The sequence below is a fragment of the Grus americana genome, chromosome 2 (assembly GCF_028858705.1).
Source record: "Grus americana isolate bGruAme1 chromosome 2, bGruAme1.mat, whole genome shotgun sequence".
In the NCBI taxonomy this organism is placed as follows: Eukaryota; Metazoa; Chordata; class Aves; order Gruiformes; family Gruidae; genus Grus; species Grus americana.
In genome coordinates, this window is record NC_072853.1 from 34,767,637 (window position 1) to 34,774,637 (window position 7,001).

The following is a 7,001-nucleotide window of genomic DNA, read 5'->3' on the forward strand; positions in this document are numbered from 1 at the left end:
AGAACAGAAATTTGTGCAGTTGAGTGAGTGGAGGCAAACTGGTAACTGAAGACAATGTGACACTGGTAACAACCACAGGGCACTGTCCCTGGCCCTATATGGAGCAGCTACCTCTGGCACAGCAGAGGTCTTGATCCAGGCAGAGCTCTGGAGGGAAGATGTGGCCATCCATATCCTAGCCTACAGGCTGACATGGTGGGAGCCTGTGTCCTCACTTGCAGGAGCCATGCGCTGGTTGAGGAGTCAGGCCACCACATTAAGGAGATGTGGGACAAAGAGCAGACTACCCAGCATCTGGGAAGATGTCAGAGACCCAGCAGAGATGAGAGGCTGAACCTCAACTGAACAGGAGGGGAAGCCCTACTGTATTTGATTGGAAGTGGAAAAGGTTGAAAAAATTATAGACAGGCTGGAGGAATGGGGCAACAGGAACTCAGCAAGGACAAATGCCAAATCCTTCAGCTGGGAAGAAACCCTTGATACAAGCTGGGCGTACTGGGATACTGGCAGGGAGCAGCTCTGTGGAAAAGAGCTGGGGTTTTGGTAGTCAAAATTAATATGAGCCAGCAGCGTGTCCTCACATCAAAGGCTGACAGCTTCCTGGGATGTATTAACAGAAGCAATTATTCACTTTTGCTTGGCAGTTTTTAGACAGCATCCAGAATACTGTACTGCGTGCAGTTTCCCCACATACACTCCACCCAATATAATAAAGACACCAGTAAGCTGAGGTGACTTCAGCAGAGGACCACCAGGATGATCAGGGGCTGGAGCACTTGCCCTGATAAGAGGCTAAGAGTAGGCTTTGTTCAGCCTGGAGGAGAGATGGCTTTGGGGGAGACCTGATAGCAGTCTGGCAGAACCTATGATGAGGTAACTGAGCAGATGTAGCCAGTATCTTCACAATGGTGCACGGCAGAAGAAAAAGAGAAAATGAATATAAATTTAGTCATTTGTCAGGAAGATGATTCCTACTTACTAAATGCAAAGGTAAATCAAAATCTTAGAAAGACAAGGCTTAGATTTGTTTCAGAAGATCTACCTGACAGATTTATAATAAAAAGGCAGGAAGATAGGGATCAAAAAGTGTGGTTAAAGGCAAGTAAAACTGATTAAAGGTAGCAAGTGAAAAGCCAAAAGGACAGATGCCATAGAAGAAATTCTCCAAAAATGTCCATGCTAAACTTTTTACAAACTCGGAAAAAAACTTCACAATGAAGAAATATTTGTTTAAGCACATGATAAAGAAAAGGTAGACTGTGAATGGGAATCAATGTGGAATGATAGCTTCTTGGAAGATTCTCCTCCTTCAGGATGTATGGTCATAAGGCAAAAACTTGGCTTATGTGTTCAGTAACTACAAGACTCTTGTGATCCAAATCGTTCCTTCTTCACCTTCCATGTCCATGGAGCTGCTTTTCAGTACACTTATGCTCCTTCAGTTTCTGAGCTGACTTAAAGTGCAGTCTTCCAGCAGTGGGGGAAACTCACCCTCAGAAAGGCAGGGAGAGCAGGGTCCCTGACTCATCTCTACCCTTTGAGAAAAACATTCATTGCTAGAGCTGTTACTGACACTCACCATTAGTGTTTGTTTTGCTAAGAGAAGGTCAAAGATATTGACTTTGTCTGACTTTGAACTTCGTCTCAACCCTATGATATATGACACTAGAACCCAGGGGAAAGAACCCTGTATCTACAGAAGGCTTCTTCCCATTTTAGGAAGAGCTTGTTAACTCTCTTTGTACTTAGGTCAAGTTACTCTGATTTCTAATATGATTTCATGTTCTGGTTCCCAAAATTTTTGAAAAGCCTGCTGTGTTAAGCTTTCAGTGCTATGCTTTTAGACTGAGTAAAATTATTTGTTCACGATGTGGTATAGTTTAGCTTTGTCCACAGGTAAAGTGGTCAAATGACATTGAAAACTATTCCTTTGAACCACTCTAAACTTAAAACACCACTCCCATTTACTAGGTGTCAATAAGAAAACACAGACTACTTATCCAGCTACAATTATATTCTGTGAAGTTGCCATCTAAAAGACTTTTTTTAGAGAGGAAAAAGCAAGTCTGTAGGTTTTGCTTGAATCCTGACTGTAATTTTGCCTGGTGTGCTTGCAACAAAGATGATGAGAAATGTGAACACTTATATTTTACAGAATGCACTATATCCTGTGATAAAGAGCATGTTCATGTAAATTGGGTAATTTTTCTTCACTCTTCCTCCTTCCAAGGAAGGATTAGTAATCGAAAAGGTTTTGATTTTTTGTCCACTTCTGAGGTGATATTGTCCCTGGTTCAGTCATTCCCGTGTAAGGATAAGACAAGCAATCACAGGCCTTTCAGAGGACGAATCCCCCTTTGTAGATGTGTGAAGGAGAGCTGTCTGCAGCTTGGGCTCTATGCACTTTTCCCCTCTCGTTTCATCTGCTTCCCTACGGTTCAACAGTCATTGTGAAGTGAAAAATGTAACAATATTCAGCAAGGTATCAGATTTATGTGAGAAGAAACATGAGTCTTATATTCTTCTTTTCCTGCTTATGGTTATATGTTGTCTTCTGTTAAAAAATGTTGTTATAAGCATTTCAAGCAAGTTCAACCCTAATGATATGGAGAGAAAGAGAAAGCCGTTAGCCTCAGACATACTTTTGATGTTGGTTACCTCTGGAATTTTTGCCTTACATGAATTTGTTCCTGAATGTTGACATTTTTGGTGGAGAAACCCCAATCACTTTGGATCCCGGGTAAATCAACTTTTTTCATTTGTTTCGTATTTTCTATATAAACTCAAACACGCAGCCCATGGACCAAATGTGGTTCACAAAATGTTTTCTTAAACAATATATAAAAGCCCTTATTTTCAACAAAGACGTGGAAAGTACACCGTGTAAAAACCAAGCAACGTGTAATGCTGCATTTGAACTAAGCGTCCTTTCATATTAAAGAAATTTCACATCTGTTTCTATGTTTCATATTAAAATTGATAGAAGAAATGAAGCTCGGTCCTGTGATCTGCTTTGAAAACTGCAATGAACTAGCTCCATTTCAGGCAAGACATGTCGGACTCACTGGCTCTTAGAAAGTCTGCAGCATCTTGATGTGAACGTTCATTGGGGAAGAAGGATAAATGGCACTTTTCAGTTGTCAGTGAGCTGACCGGAAGGACTCTGGGCAAACCGTACCTTATGAGGCAGACAAGATGGATACAAGGCACTTCTTACCACTGAACAGAAATGGCGGCAACGGTTTTACCAAGCTTGATCCTGAATTAAGGTGTTTGGACTTGGGCAAAGACGTCTTTTTTTATTGCTGATTTGTTACAACTAATTTTGTAGCGCTTATTCCTTGGGGCTGAAAGATTTGAAGAGAGATGCATTTCAGTAATTTATATCACCTGAATTAAAAATATTGTCACTGGAAAGGTAACTCTTTTACTGCTTCATTTTGAGATCACTCCTATCATCAGCAGTTTTCCCCTAAACACATCTGCATTCAATTTGGAAAAAACTGGCAAAGACTAAAGGAGACACCTTCAACTCATGTCAATCTTCTATGTCCTGTTAGATTATTTACACTTTTATGAATACAGGCAATACAATGGCCTCTTTGACCCTCAAGCAAAGATCTCTGACAAAGATCTCTGGTAATACAACTAGACAAAATATTTTAAAAAAGAGGAATGGTGGTGTTGAGTTTGTTTTTACAGCAGGTTTGCCAAGTGATGCAAATGCAAATTGGAATTCCACATTCTGTATTAACAAGAGACAGAGCACAATATTTTTCTTTGATGCCCTTCTGAAAGTTTTTTTCCAGCTGTATACAACAATGCTGATCTTTTGGTAAGAAAATAACATTCCTTTCTTGATCAAAGTTCAAGTTCATAAAATGTAATCAATTCTGATGTTAAAATCCTTTAATATAGTAAAACAAAGCCATTGTTTTATCAGACATTTTTATATAGTGCTAATCAGAGTGATTTCACTACATTAATTTAAGCACTCGCATAAATGACAACTAAAGTGGAGGTAGGAACAGCTCATATGAAATCAATTAAGTTCACTGATTACACTGGGGTTTCATTTGGCCTCTATGTTTGCATGGTTACTGTGTGTGTTCTTTTTATTAATTTGCTAATAACTAATCTAGGAAGATTATAAAGTGTTTTACGAGCCATATACAGAAATAGTTTCTCTCAGCACTGAAAAGCTGCCACTCTTATTTCAGTCATCCTCCTGTTCCCATTTTTGGCCCCTGAAGTCAGGCACTTCTGACTGCAAAACCCTAGGCTTTTAATAGCCAACACTGCATATGTTAAAGAACACAATGATGTAAAGAAACACGATGTAAAGGGCACATCTAGACTACCTAAGCAAGGCTGAAAATTACGTTGGCATATTAAATAACTGAAGTAGTTTAATTAGAGCAAGTATTTCCTGAATGCTAGAAAAAATAGCTGATAATTGCTGATGCAGAAGTTAAAGAATCAGTGATGCTGAGTGACACTACTTGCTCATCTTGTAATCACGGAGAAAGCTAAAGTCACAGGCACCATCAAGATGTTCTGACACAGCTCCAAGGCTAGCTGAAATTGTAATTTAATTTGTACCTATAAAAGCCAAATGTTATTGGCTTTTACTTCCACCCTCAAGAGTTGTTTAAGACTGGAAAGGAACACTGAAGTTGGGATAATATGATCTATCCCAGCGTACGTTAAGAACTGCAACCTGTATTATTTCCATAGAAGTCTTCGGAAAGGAGAGCCTCAGATCAGAAAGTTTCACCTTAAAATGTTTCACAACTTGGCTTTATTAGTTCTTCAAAATGTACAGAAATGATGGATCAGAGTCACTGTCAGTACGCTAGAGAGAAGACAGAGGCTTTATTGAAGCAAATTTCATACTCTACATCAACTGAGAGGGAATTTCAGTAATACACAACATATCACAAACTGAACTATGTTGCCTTACCCTGATAGTACAAAACAGTTCTGGCCAACAGGAATGAAGGAAAGTTTTCAGAGGAACAGGGCTAATGCATCTTGTTCAGTCTTAAAGAGTCATCTCTATGTGTTCCAAATATTTTAACCTTTTGGACAAATTATTTCACCTGCAATTTTGTTTGCAATTTCAGTTAACTGACTGTTAAAAGTGTCTACATCACCTGAGTCACACTGAAAATTAGGGAGACTAAAACTCTGAAGTCAGATGCTAGCATAAATCATAGCAGCTAGATCTGCCAGAAAGTCAACAGTTGGTCAACTGTTACTTGCAGGTGCAAACTCCAGATACACATAGGAAGATGAGCATCTTATTTTCATTAGCCTCCTAAACTTAAATACAAACCTGACAATCCACCACCATTATCTTGAACTGACTTTTTCATTTCTTTGTGCCAAAGCCAGCTGTGCTCCTGTCAGCACAAAATACTTTCAGCAGAAAAAAAAAGCCAAAACAAAACAAAACCGCACCAATAGATTAAAAACCAGAGCATTTCCTGACAAGGAAGCTGAATACAAATACCCAAGTTAGAATACAGCTAAAACATCCAGGGAAATACCCACATTCTTCTGCAGAATTGAGTGTGATCTTTAATGACTATACTTATTCCAGTACTCTGTTTCAAAGTTTTCAGGAAAATCTGATCCTACAAAATGATTCTGGGTCAGTGATTCATTACTGATTTACAAGAACAAATGCAACTAGCTAAATCACCTTTCATTTCTTGTTCTCCTTAACCTTACTTTGAACCCTTCTTCATGCCTGTGCACTTTCTCTATGTCTGTGCACTTTCTCTAGCAGTCAAAAGTTATTATACCAGGAGTTACATGGTGACCGTGCAGGTTCCTCTAGTTATTTTAAATTCTAGGGTGACAAGTTGCTGAGCACCCTGTTTTAAAGTCAAGAGCCATATTTCTCAATAGACCAAACACTGGTAGATTGTGCTGTGTAAGCTCGAAGATGGTACATTTAAGGACGTCTGAGGATGAGTAAAATCACTGCTGATGGGAATGATTAGGCTCTGACTGCTGTGTTTATAATCACTGTGCTGTGCCATCAGTGAATTGTGGTGCTATAAATACAGTGACATAGAAAATGAGATTTTATGGGTACTTTTCTTACAACCTTTTCCATGCCAAAGCATTATTTGAAATTATGTTCATATTGAAAAAAACATTTCTAGATTTTCAGCATGATTCTGTACGGCTATAAAAATAAAAATGCTATGGCATAGGTGCAGAAGAGGATGGACCGGCAACTAGGGAAACCTGCAATAATGCAAAAAAAAGTTTTTGCACTTTCTTTCTTTGCAGTTTCAGTGTTCTCCATTAAGAAAATCTATACGAGCAAACACAGACTACTCCAATATATGCTGTAACATCTTAGCTTTCGAGACATGAAAAGAGATCCAGTTTTCGCAGAATAGCCTGCAATCGACGCAAAGATTGAAAAGAGAGAGTGAAAACATGGTACTCCAACCCACATACAAACAGCGTCTTCCTTGTACAGGCCTCAGTCTTTATCAGTCAGGAACTGAGCTTGCATCCACCTCCAGCCTGTGGAGCGGATCAGCAGCCAGGGTAAATCAGCAGTTCCAAAAGATTTTCCACAAAAAAAATACTCACATTATCCCAAAATTGGTTACTATCTCAGCGTAAGCGGTGGTAGCCAAATTTTGCTCTAAGAACAGAGAAGACCGTATGTTCGTGATGTCATCTGGGATACACTGAAGTCAAAGGATGTCTGTTGTTAAATGTGACCATAGTTTAATTCCAGATATTTACAATAAGTCTAGATATGGTACAGGGCAAAGAAGATGGAGGCCATTCATTCCCTTGTTGGTTCTCAAATTAGCTTAATTTCTCCCTCTCAAAATTTTTAAACAAACTTATCTGCCCTGACAAAACAGAAACCACAATCACTGCAAGTCCTAGATCCCTGCAACAAAAGATTTGTTAGTTACATCTTTCAGAAGGTCACTCTGTATTTGAAAAAAACTGTTTAATGC